We start from the raw sequence: 13,751 nt of genomic DNA on the forward strand, positions 1-13,751 counted from the left end.
GTTACTTCCACCCCAACCCTCAAAAACAGGGTACAATCATTCTTCAATTCCTTCCACTAAGTAAGAAATCCCTAATAACTCCAAAGAAGTGGGGACTGTGATGTGGGTATAGAAAGTAGATTGATGAGAACAAAACAATTTAAAGGTGGAATTTAGTTACAATAAACCGTGAACTTATAATTGCTGCTATAAGAGAGGGGTTAAGGAATGATTTTCAGAAAAGTACATGTATGGTTGCAATTGATGTTTGTTTATTCCCATTTACCAATAAGATCCTGTTTTCTTCGTTATTAAAATAATAAGTTTCTAAGCACCACCCAAAAGACTAAAATGAAAACTGTTACAAGTTCTTCATTTTTAGAAAGATCTAATCTACTTAAAAAAGATAAAGTGCTTCAAACTTTATAAACAATGTATACATTTATCACTTCTTAAAAAAAATTCCAAGTAATCGGAAAACTATTGAATCACGCTGTATTAGCCATCCAACAGAATGGAAGAGTAAGTTTATGGGATGCCAAGGTTGAATAAAACTTCTACAGAGTGATGATTAAATTGATAACACAAGAAAAGAGAGTCATAACACTTTGGTTCATAAATACGCACTGTTTACCAGAAATTTTGCCAGTTCAAAATATTCCTGATGAGAGTGCAAAAGTAGTATCTCGTTTAAACACATTTACTTTACTTATTACTGACCCTGTTGCCTTTATCCCTTTCTATATATTTAACCATATTTAGAAGATATGAACTAAACATGAAACAGAACTCTTTTCAAAGATAAATGTCAACGTTACTCCATATGCTTAGCTGTAGCTAGGAATTTACAGGGGGGGAAATTACCTAATCTGGCTCCCTATTGGGTTTCTTAATAGTTATATTTGTTCAATCCCTGCAGTCACCACCAAATTTATTAGCAATTTTATAATATTCCATTTTCTCATTAAATTATGCTAAAATGTTTAGGGTTTCTACAGAGATATGGTAACACTCAGACCTGATCACTGCTAATAGATTAAGAATTCTTAACAATTAACAATTCAGATATCAATTCAGAATACTGAAAAACCAAAATAATTAAATTTTGGTCCATTTTAAAGAAAAGAAATTTACCTAACGCGAAGTACATTCATGCTTTCCATATAGATCCAGAAAGATACCAGCCAGTCCTTGGCTAACATATTTGGATTACCTAGACGCCTTATTAAAAAAATCCACGAAAATCAATAGAAAGAGACTCATTAAAATGAATGGGCTTTGGGGTCAGGTACAAGAAGGCTACCAGATCGGATCTAAGTGCTTGTCTACATGGGAGAGTTTAAATCGGATTAAGTCACTAGTCTGGTTTGAAAAAAACTAAGAACACACAACCCCCATTCATTACAGTGAACTAACTCCGCATTTATTGCGAGATCTAGAATCCTCTTTCAAAGTGAAGTAAATTTGCTCCAAATTGAGTTAGTTCGATTTATTGTTCATGTGCACATAATGCTGCTGTGCATTACTTTGTCAGGCCTCTAACGGCTATCTCACTGTTTTGCGGGTAACCATCACTGACCTGTTTGTTTAACTCTGTGCACTTCCTTGCTCTGGTGTGAAGGTGACTGGATGTCTCCACCCGTTTAAAAACTGGCAGGGGGCCAGATTTTGGCCATTGGATTTGATTGGTGCACTATTATTCAAGGAGCCCTACAACCAGGGCCGGCTCCAGCCACCAGCGCAACAAGCTGGTGCTTGGACGGGCCATGGAAGGGGGCGGCATGTCTGAGTCTTCGGCAGCGGGTCCCTCAGTCCCTCTTGGAGGGAAGGACCGGTCGCTGAATTGCTGCCGAAGAATGAAGCGGCACGGTAGAGCAGCCACCAAAGTGCCGCCAATCGTGGCTTTTTTTTTTTCTCTACGCCGCTTGGGGCGGCAAAAAAGCTGGAGCTGGCCCTGCCTACAACATGATTTGTGCAGCTGCTTGGAGCCATGCTGAGACCCTGGATCTCATCACCATGTGGGGAGACAGGAAGTTCTTGTGGTCAGCCACCGGAATAAAGATCTTTTTGTGGACATAGTTAAGCAGATGACTGTGAGGGACCACAACCAGAATGCTGAACAATACAAGAAAAAGAATGAACAGTTTTACCATCTCTGAGATTCCCCCAAGACTGAAGAATCTCAGGGAAGGAAAGTCAGAAATGCATATAAAAAAAAATGCTGTCATAGTCTCTCTGGAATATTAACAATAACCCACTGTGGGTTTTTCCTACTCTCAACCTATTCCACAAACAGAACCATCTTCCTTTCAAATGGCCAAATGCACGCTTGACTGTCATTCTGCAATTACTGAGGTGGTAAACAGTTCCTTCTTTCTGTCCAAACAGCCTATGGATGGCTTCTTTAACCAGAGAAGCAGAGGATAAGCCGGATCTCCACACCGTTAATGTCCATAATCAATCCTCAAGCAAGACGACTGTATCACATACCCACTGCCTGTGTGTCGGTCTGTAATTAGGATCTTCCGGATTTCACTGTCCTGTTCCTGTCGCCACTCGCTGATTGCCACTGGACTTTTGACTTATGCAAATGTTATTTTCCCAAAAACTGGAAGATGCCTGTGAGGGACTTTTTTTAAAGTGTGGGGGGAAGGATAGTTCAGTGGTTTGAGCATTGGCCTGCTAAACCCAGGGTTGTAAATTCAATCCTTGAGGGGGCCATTTAGGGATTTGGGGATTTAGTTGGTCCTGCTTTGAGCAGGGGGTTGGACTAGATGACCTCCTGAGGTCCCTTCCAACCCTAATAATCTATGATTCTATGACTGGTGCACAACAGTCACCACACTATCCTTGACAGATAGAGGATTTGAAACCAATGGCATGGACACCATGACGATTGGAGATCCTTTATATGCTGCAGCCTTCATCCACCTTCACAGCCGTTGTAACATTACACAACAGTTTCACCTCCATTGTACAGTTATCCTCCGTCTGCGCTGCTGTTAGGGACTTCTTGGACCACGCTTTGTCTGGAACCTCGCCCTTGACCGTTCTGCCATGGGTAGCCCTAAGGGAGTACATAACTCTAGGCAGCATCGCTCTCGTCATTGAGACACATAAGCCTCTCTACTACTACAAGGTGGTAATCCATGGAGAGGATTGGGTTGAGCATCTCCGCAGCTGCACCCACGACTGAGCAGTCCTTTTTAGGGTCTACTCTGCTCACCCCATATGGGGAGGGGGTTAGAAAAGGTACCCTAAATATAGTCTTGCCTCTGTTTTTCCTGGCTGGATAGCCGCATCCAACAGGATCACCACCTCAGCGGTCGAAAATGTAAGAAACTTTCAAATTTGGAACGTACGTACCCTGACAGACAACTCAAATACGACCGACCAGAGCCATGTACAGCCATTATTGCTTGGGAATTGAGTCGGTTTAACATCAATATTGCTGCTTAGTCTGAAACTAGAAGAGCTGATGAAGGACAGCTGAGGGAGGAGAAAGGAGGGTACACCTATTTCTGGAAGGGAAAATCTATAGATGAACCCTGATTGCATGGAGTGGGCTTTGCTATAAAGAACAAGCTCGTAAGGTACCTCTCTGAGGTACCAGCTGGCATCAATGAGCGGTTTATGACACTCCAATTGAGGCTCACCAAAAATCAACAGGCAACTATTGTGAGCACTTATGAACCAACACTGGATGCCGATGAGAATGTAAAGGAAGATTTTTATTCTCAGTTGGAAACCATTTTATCGGAGACCCCTACAAAAGACAAGATCATCCTTTTGGGGGATTTCAATGCACGTGTTGGACAAGACTCAGACCTGTGGAAAGGAACAATCGGGAAAGAAGGAATTGGCAAAAGCAATTCAAATGAAATTCTGTTCCTGACCAAGTGTGCTGAACATTAACTTACTATTACGAACAGTCTTTTCCGACAAAAGGAAAAGTTCAAAACATCTTGGAGACACCCACAGTCAAAGCACTGCCATCTCCACAACTATGTCATAGTTTGTGCCCGAAATCGTAGTGACGTACTTCTCACAAGAGCAATAACAAGTGCTGATGACTGTTGGACTGATCATCACCTTATTCAATCCACAATGAAAATTAAGATCGTTCCCAAATGGAGGCTGCAAAAGAAGCAGGTTAGGCGCAAGTTGAAGGTTCAAGATTTGAAGGACCCTATTAAGCATGACCACTTCAAAGCAGTATTAGAAGAAAAGCTCCCATCAGAGTTTCCAGAAGAAATTGAGGAACATTGGAGCCAGTTGAAAGCAGTAATCATCAATGCCTGTGAAGAAACCATAGGCTACCACACCAGAAAACATCAGGACTGGTTTGATGAGAATGATGCAGAAATTGAGCAACTCATCAACAAGAAGAGAATGGCATTTCATGGTTGGCAGAATGACATAAATATAAAGAGAGAAGCCCATGCCAAGGCGAGGGCGGAAGTCCAGCGTAAAACCAGAGAACTCAAGAACAAATGGTGGACTGGGAAAGCGCAAGAACTCCAACATCTCGCAGATATCCACAATACATGTGGTTTCTTTAGTGCTACCAAGGCTCTTTATGGGCCAATTTGCCATGGTATGAATCCTCTTCGCTCTAAGGACGAAACCACATGTCTGAAGGACAACAAAGCCATCAATTCTCGCTGGAAAGAACATTTTGAAGATCTCCTTAACCGTAATTCTATGGTTGCAGATGAAATCCTTGAGCAAATCCCTCAACAACCATTTAGGGATGAGCTCAGAGACCCTCCCAATTTGTATGAGGTACACAATGTCACCAAGCAGAAGAAGAACAACAAGGCAGCAGGTCTCGATGGGATCCCTGCTGAAATCTTTAAAGACGGTGGACCAGAGCTAATTTGGCAGCTTTACCAGCTTATCCTTAAAATCTGGATAAAGGAGGAAATACCCAGTGAAATGAGGGATGCCCTGATTGTCACCCTCTACAAGAAAGGGGATAAGGTGGACAGTGGAAATTATCGTGGTATCTCCCTCCTAGCCACTGGAGGCAAAGTTCTGGCGCGGATCCTTGCAATCCGCCTTCTGCCCCGTCAGAAGAAATTTTACCAGAGTCACAGAGTGGTTTCCGACCACGTTGTGGAACTGTGGACAGCACGGTAGCTGCAAGAAAAGCGTCGGGAGCAAAACCAACCACTGTACATGGCTTTTATTGATCTAACTAAAGCCTTTGATTCAATGAATCGCTGTGCCCTCTGGATTGTACTTTCCAAGACTGATGTATTTGTCAGGACATCCAATGTCCTAAAATTGCTTCATGATAACATGAAAGCGACTGTTCTGAGCAGCAATGGCTCTCAGAGTGAACCTTTCAAAGTACAAACAGGAGTCAAACAGGGCTGTATCATCGCTCCAACCATGTTTGCGGTTTTTATTGCCATCATTCTTTACCTAATTGCTGGGAAGTTTACAGATGGCGTTGAAATCACTTACAGAATGGACGGAAAGCTGTTCAGGCTTAGCAGACTGAAAGCCAAGAGTAAGATCTTCACAACATCTATTGTGGAACTTCAGTATGCTGTTGACAACGCAATCTTTGCCCACTCTGAGAAAGATCTTCAAACTATATTGAATGTGTTTGTCGATACTTACGCATGTCTTGGCTTCACTCTTAATATTGAGAAGACTAAAGTGCTCTATCAGCCCTCTCCAAATGAAGTATTACATGCCCTATCTATCAAAATCAATGGAGTGGCACTGGAGAACGTTGATCATTTCCTCTACCTTGGAAGTCATCTTTCATCCAAGGCAGATATTGATGCAGAAATTCAACACTGCCTGAGCTGTGCCAGTGTAGCTTTTTCTCGTTTATGGCACAGGGTTTTTGAAGATCACAACATTCGAACAGACACCAAGCTTCTTGTTTATCAAGCCGTTATTCTCCCAACACTGTAGTTTGGGTCCAAAACTTGGACAACCTATAGACACCACTTGAAAGTACTTGAATGGCACCATCAACGCTGCCTTCATAAGATTCTGAAGATCAAATGGGAAGACAGGCGCACCAACATTAATGTTCTGGAAGAGGCAAAGACCACCAGTATCGAGGCAATGATCATCCGTCAGCAATTCCGCTGGACTGGTCACGTTGTCTGGATGCCAGACCATCACCTCCCAAAACAGGTCCTGTTCTCTCAGCTGAAAGAAGGGCACCATAACGTGGGTGGACAACGGAAGCATTATAAGGACTTGCTGAAGGACAACCTAAAAAAGTGTAATATTGACACTGACACTTGGGAGATACTTGCCCAGGATCACTTAAAATGGAGTGAAGTACTACATGATGGTCCCCTGCACTTTGAACTTGCTCGCCAACAAGCTGAAGAGGACAAGAGGCACAAGAGGAAGGACAGACTGGCTTCCAGTCATGGTCAACAGCCTCCCGCTGAGCCTGAAAACATCTGCCCTCATTGTAATAGAATCTGTGGTTCAAGGATTGGCCTTATTAGCCACCTGAGGACCCATAACTCCCATGGAAGATGAATTGGTTGGCTATGGAGTGGTAACATTCAGGTGTGGTCAGCTTCCAGATGGTAATGGCAACCCACTTCTCCACAGGTATGGATCACCAGCTGCGTACTCCTGGGTTAGTTCAGCCCATTAAAAAGGTTGCCTTCCCCACCCTGTAATCTCTCACCACTGTTGGTCATCCCAGATCTGCAGAATGATGTTTTCCCACTAATCTATGCTGGTTTCCCAAACCTCAAAATAGCACTGCAGTGTGAAGCTGCTCCAAGATCCACCCTTCTACTATCAGTTGTTCCTCTTTTTTCCCTTGTCCTCATCCCACTTCCTCCCACACTGAAACTGCCGGTGGAGGAGCTGCTGCCATCACCACATCATCTGCTTAACAGTGCAGTGGACAGAGTCAAAGCCAAATTCATCTGCTTTGAGAGGTGAACTACAGCCCAAACAGCCTCTACATATTTGCAGTTGCTAGAGTAGAAACATGGAGCATTGTCGGGTCCATGCTGGCACTAGTCGAAAATGGCACTAGTCTACCCAGACAGGAAAAATGGAGCAGAGGCAATGGAAATATGGAATTTTAAAAAATTTGAACCCACCTGGCTTCTGCTATATATCCCACAATTAACAGCGAGAAAAATCCCAGGATACACACTACTCAGCAGCAAAGCAACAGATCCCAGGATGTCCAACCAAGAATACCATGTGTTTAGTACACAGCCAGCTCTGCCATGCGAACACACAATAAGAACTGAAAGTCAGCAGATGACCTATATGCATGCTATTACTTTGTCTTGGATATTATGAGTTACCTGATGTACCTCAAAAAGCTGCAGATTAACTCCACAGCACAGACAAGCCCTTATAGGCCTGGACAAATAAACTTTAGTCAATAGTGAGATCCTATTCTCTGATGCCACGTCTTTTGGATGTGGCTGGTGGTCTCCTTCAAACCTTCTCCCTCTACACTTAATCTTTTTCCTCTTTGAGTGGCCAGGAAGGAAACATTTTCTTTTTTACACTGTGTAGTGTGTTGGTATACCAAACAATGCATGACCACATGGCAACAATTGCTATTCAGGATTCTGATGAGATCATAAAACATGTGTGTTGTCTCATCAGATCATTCAGATGCAATTATATAAAACTAACAGTCATCTCTTGGGTGAAGGTGACTATCAACATCAGCACTTGCAGGGAGTGCACTTGCAGGTCTTTGACAATTTTCTTGGCTAAAATCCAATAAACAACACTGGTGATCTCAGATGCCCAAGTCTGAGGCTTCGTATCAAAGACCACATCACAGAAGGAAATATATATTTTTGTATTAATATTACAATATTACTATACATTTCAAATCTCAAGTTTGCTTTTCCCACAACAAGCCCCTCATTATCAGTGGAACACATTAAATGCATACCTTATTTCAAGATTGTAGCTTAAAAGGGTACTCAAATGGTTGAAATATTGTAAGACTGGTTTCTTCACAGTAATTTTCCCTGTACTCAGCAGTCCATAATGTATTAGAGTAACAAATTTAAAGATGCTAGCTCAAAAGGAACACATTTTAGATACATGTTACTGCAAGATTTTTTCAATACATGGACAGCACAGCTGCTCCACCAAGTATCTGAACCAAAACTATGCTGGTGGATTTAGAAAAGATGGGAGAGAAAGGAGAACAGGAAAAGAGGGAGCAATTAGAGAATGGGAGGACAGAAGGAAGAGGCACTATAAGAAAATTAGACCAGTTGAGTGACTTTGTGGAAATCCTCTGTATTGTAATGTAGGAAGCCTGAGTTAGTGTCTCAATCCTGGTCTTTCACTTCTGAAACATGGGCTAGGAAAGCTATGGTGACCACTTGCTCAAACATGGGTGTGGGAGGCAATGCCTTGTATAATTCTACCGCAACCCCACCACCATAAATAGTCTCCAGTCTTCCTGGGCTATAAGGACTATAGCCACAAGATGTAGTCCTGTAAGGTGGAAATCTAAGAGTTCCAAAAGCTTAAAAAATGGGGGAACCTTACGGCTTCCAAGAGAAGACTTATAGGAAATAAAACAATGTCATGGTCTGACAGAAAATGGAGATCCCGATTCTTCTATCATCTAAGATCCAGATGTGCCTAGTTGTGGTAGGAATAGCCATCTGTAGCCAGGTGGCTACCTGCTCCAGCCCTGACAGAGTTAAAACCAGCCCAGGAAGAGGGTTGGGGGGCTGGGAGAACAGCCCAGGCTGAGTTGGAAGCAGGCTCAACTGGGGCCACGCCCCAATCAGGGCCCAGCTGGCCCTATAAAGGCTGGGAGCCAGGAGCTCAGGCAGTCTCTCTCTGCTTGTAGAGAGAGAAGGGTCTGGCTGCAAGGGAGCTGAGCAGGGTACTGGGAGTGGAGCAGAGCTGGGGAGCTCCAGCCTGGAAAACCCCTAGGCTGTGGGCCTAGGTGAGGGCCTAAGACCAGTACCGGGGCTGCAGAGGGGCAGCCCAGCTATAGAGAGAGGCAGCAGGTCCAGCCCAACCTTGCCTGTGATGGGTGGCACATACTGCAGTCTGCCCCAGGGAGTGGGGCTAGAAGGTGACTGGCAGTAGCTGTACCTGAGGTGAGGTGGGGTTAGTGGGGGGGAAGAGACCCTTCAGGGGGGCAGAAACCCAGTTAAGGAGGGACACGGGGGCCAGAGTGAGGTAAGGCGGATCACTGGCCTGCAGAGGGTGCTCCTGGCTGGAAAATGAGCTAATTCCTGAAGATGACCAGCAGGAGGTGCCACAGGGGTGAGTCCAACTCCTTACACCATGCAGAAAGACAGACAAGATGCCAAGTATGTGGTTTACTTAGGCTGCAATGTTATTAACTCATCTAGGAACTAACAATAAATTACAGTGCAGGTTATCAGTTATCACTCCTTTCTTAATTGCTTCTACCTGTTTGAAGAATGCCATCAGCCCACCCCCACTCCAAACCTGGTCCCTTCCCATTACCAGGACCCCCACCACCCTTCCCCATATGACGGTTAAGGGGACTAGAGAAAAAGGGTTCTCTCCTAGCTGTACCACAAATTAGGAGCCCCAACCTCCATTCCTCAGCTTATTTAGAGGATGCCTTCCCCTAAACTGCCTTCCTACTCCAGTTTATCAGGGAACCATGCCACCTATGGAACAAATAACTGCTCATGACACCTGTGCTAATTCCAGCGAAGGAGGGCTCTAGCTGGAGGAACACGTGTTTATAGATCTCACCTTCCCCAGGTGCACAAAGGCCCAGTGGCCTCCCTGAGCCTTTTCCAGTCAGCCCTTAGCCCAGGTGATATCACCCTGTCTCTCCATCCTCAGGGATGGAGGACCCTTAAGGGGGCCATGACCCCTTTCTTCCCGCTGACCAAAGTCTCCCCCATCATTCAAGAGTGCAGGGAGTGCATTAGAACACCAAGAAAAAGCTGCGATCAAGTATGCATAATAAAAACATTTTACATGTTAATCTGTCATACTAACATCCTCTCAAAGCAGCAAAAGAGCCAACAGGGGTTGTGCAAACCCGGTAGCATTGTGACCAGATGTGCAGGGACACAGCACCACTCAGGTTTGCCCCAGCTGCCTCTCTGTCATGATCCAGGGCAGCCAGGCCAAGCATGAGTGGCAGTGTGACCCCTTGTGCCAAGCTGAAACACCCTGAGTGGAGAGCTGGGCCCAGCCCCATGGGACAGGAACCATTGCGATGGGCTCACTCTCCAACAACCCCCACAAAGCCTCCCTTCAGTGGTAATTTTTTTTTTGGGGGGGGGAGGGGAGGAGAGGAGCACAGTTTCATATTTTGCCCTGGGCACCCAAATACCTATGTGCAGCCCTGAACTTAAAAGAAAGAAGTTAAATTCAAGAACAAAATTAACAAAATTAAATACCAAAACTATTAAACTTGCTTTTATTAAAGTCTCTTAATACTTAAGACACTAAGATTTTATTTTATTTTTTTTATTCTGTTCCATCATAGTCTTTTGGGCAATACAAGTTATAATAACTATTACTAATTTCCTTGTCTTGCAGTGATCATAAGGGGTACCTAATTTATATACTTTGAAAATGAAGTCCGCAAAAGATGCATAGTAAGGGCAGTTATAGTACAAGTGGACTGACTTAGATGAACCATATAAGGGTGAAAGAGTACATTCAGAGCTTGTCTACACTACCAGGTTTTGTTGACAAAACTTATGTCAACACACAAAATTCAACAAAACAAAAATTGCCAAAAGGTGTTCACACTTGCTCCCTCTGTCGACAAATCATGTCCACATTGGGGACACCATCAGCGGCAGGGTGAGCAATGCACTGTGGGTATGTATCCCACAGTGCAGTGTTGTGGGAAGGAAGAGCTGATCACTGCGCATCTTGGGATTCTCTCCAAGTTCTCTCACAGCCCCCTCAGCTGTGGAGAGCAGCATCATGAGCAGCTCTGGGAGCTCCCAGTGTGGAGGAATGGCAAAGCAGCACAGCAGTCAGTCCCCCTCCCCCTGCAGCAGCAGTCTGCCTGCTGCTGTGTTCCTAGTGCAGGGCAGAACAGGAGCTTTCCAATGACTTGCTCTTTGTTTGTTCCCCAACAGAGCAGCACACAGATACTTCCCGGAACTTTGAAAGGGGAAGGGTGCATGCCAAAACACTGAGCAGACCAATCAGGGCAGACATAGTGGGATACTGGCGGAAACCAGTTCTGTCGACAAAACAATCAGTAGTGTCTACACTGGCTCTTTGTCGACAATAAAGGGAGGAGAAGAGACAAAAGTCTAGAGGTGGCCAGCCTGAGAAGGAGCCAGAATTTACCAATGTACATTGCCAAAGAGCCACAGTAATACATCAGCAGCCCCCCATCAGCTCTCCCCCACCCACCCCGCTCCCAGAGCCTCCTGCCCATCAGCAGCTCTGCCAATCAGTGCCTCCCCACACCTCCTGATCAGCTGTTTCTTGGCGTGCAGGTGGCTGGGGGGGGAGGGAGAGGGGAGGAATGAGGACATAGCCGGCTCAGGGGAGGGAGCAGGAAGGGGTGGAATGGGGGTAGGGCCTGTGGCAGAGCCCAGGGTTGAACAGTGAGCACCCCCTGGCACATTGGAAAGTTGGCGCCTGTAGCTCCAGCCCCGGAGTCGGTGCCTATACAAGGAGCCTCATATTAACTTCTGAAGAGCCACATATGGCTCCAGAGCCGCAGGTTGGCCACCCCTGCTAAAGTCTCTCGGAGGGGTGGAAGTTTTTTGTCGCCAAAACTGAGCATTTTTCGCAACAGAAGTCCCATTGCAATGTGTACGCTCTTGCTATTTGTTGCCAAAAGGCAGGTTTTGGTGACAAAACTTGCCAGTGTAGACAAGCCCTTAGTCTCCACAGACCATTAAACATTTGATTTCCCTGCTGGGACTGCCAACAATTGTTCCAATAACCAACTGTGAAGTGGATACCCAGCAATTTCAAAGCAAACTGAAACAACTCATTTCATACAGACCAAAGAACCAGACATTAACTATTGTCACTATTTGTTTTCCTGGGTTAGATTGCAAGTGGTAACAGAGCCACAGATCCTATTTTTAATCAAATGACTTTGCCAATATCACAGTTAATTATGTCTTCTAAATCTAACTTCAAAGTAGCAAACTTTTTAAATACCATAAATTGGTCAAATCCTTTTTTATATTATTCTCAAACTAAACTAAAATAATATAGATTGCTAAATGAACAGATTCTGCAAACAGTATGCATATTTACAATGATCTTCAAAACAAGAAAAATATTGTATCTTTTTTTATTGCTATCTAAAAGAACAAAGATCTTTACACAAGAATAATATAAGAATGCAATCAGATGTACATACTGAAACACTACACAACAAATCATTTAATATTCATCAAATTAAAATTAAAATATATCCACAACACACACACAAAGTTACTCATATCACTGCATTATAAATAACTTGATCAGCAGAAGTGACTGAATGCACATTACTGCAAGAACAAATTTAACAAAAATATCTTGAAACCATATGTAAATCTGAGGTCACAGATTATACACCAATATTTAAACTTGACACAAGTTCTCTGAATATTAAAAAAAGAGACAAAAACAGGAAGTTGGCACAGGAAGACCTGCTAGTCTTCTCTCCCAGATATATGCCTCAGGTCATGTTAAGGTATTAAAAAAAATTCACTAAAAATTAAGTAAACTTGAAGTTGTGTTCCAATAGCTGTAATAAGGGAAGTAATTGGAGTTCAAATTGTGCTCTTGGGTAACCAACTGTACTGGTATATTTGCTACTAATAAAAATGGATGAAGTTACAACTTCAACTACACTATTGCTGATTCAAAAATACAACAACACTTTCCACTTACTGTTGAAGGTATTCAGCAAATGGATATTTTTGCATGCTACTAAATGTGCATCATGATAAAAAAATAAAAATCCCAAACAATGCATTTAGAAGACTAAGATTTTGAAAATCTATTCTACTTATTTATATTATTCAGCATGCTAAAGTATGTGTGTGTCCAATACTCAACTCTGTGTGTGTGTGTGTGTATATATTTGTGTGCATGTGTATTACAGGTAGCAACACCTACAGGTTACCCAACATTTATCACTATAAGACCCTGTTTTCAATGATTTGTAACTTTGCCAAACTTTAACCATAAGGACTAACGTTTCTATGCCAAGTGTCTGCCTCTCGCTGAATTTTTGGGGAAATTTCAGCAAAAACAGGTCAGCCCTTGCTCAAGCCAAGGTTAGGAACAATTACATTGTTTTGACCACATTAAATTCTTACAAACATTTTGTAAAGAAGCTCTAGGGCTTCCATGTTTTGGAATAAGGTCTTGAAATGTGGATGAGTCTGCCGGTCTGTCCAGTGTATATGTTTTATTTTATTTCTTCTTTTCAAGTGATTTTGCAGAGAGGAAATATAAGTAAGAGTTCACATAAGATAAGGAAGTTCATATAAGATAAGGAAGGAGTAGGTACCCCTTTAAGAGAAGTCCTTGCCTGATAGAAATCTTTTTTTCCTGAGTAAAAAAGCAGACCTTAGCAGAAGTTGCTGATAAAGGATGAACTAAGCATATCTAAGGCCTACTTGAGAGTGGGGGAAGGGGGAAAAGAGGAAGAGGAAGAGAGTTCTAACATATGGTTTGTGCATTATTTTTCCCCATTCTTACCCTGTTGATTTGTTAAAATAAACAAACTGCCATTTTTTTCAGTGAGTGCATGCATTTTTATGATGAAAGCTCTGGGACTGGGTAACCCCATATCA

At 43.3% G+C, this 13,751-nt stretch overlaps 2 protein-coding genes across 50 annotated transcripts in view; both read right to left on the reverse strand.

Moving 5' to 3' along the window:
* Positions 1-13,751, reverse strand: part of LOC101936627 (cell cycle progression protein 1) — a 99,722-nt gene that overhangs the window by 34,903 nt on the left and 51,068 nt on the right. The window lies entirely within an intron of this gene.
* DNAAF4 (dynein axonemal assembly factor 4) overlaps positions 1-13,751 on the reverse strand; it is a 52,424-nt gene that overhangs the window by 9,631 nt on the left and 29,042 nt on the right. The gene's annotated exons all lie outside the window — the stretch shown is intronic.

This window comes from Chrysemys picta, chromosome 10 (assembly GCF_011386835.1).
Source record: "Chrysemys picta bellii isolate R12L10 chromosome 10, ASM1138683v2, whole genome shotgun sequence".
In the NCBI taxonomy this organism is placed as follows: domain Eukaryota; kingdom Metazoa; phylum Chordata; order Testudines; family Emydidae; genus Chrysemys; species Chrysemys picta.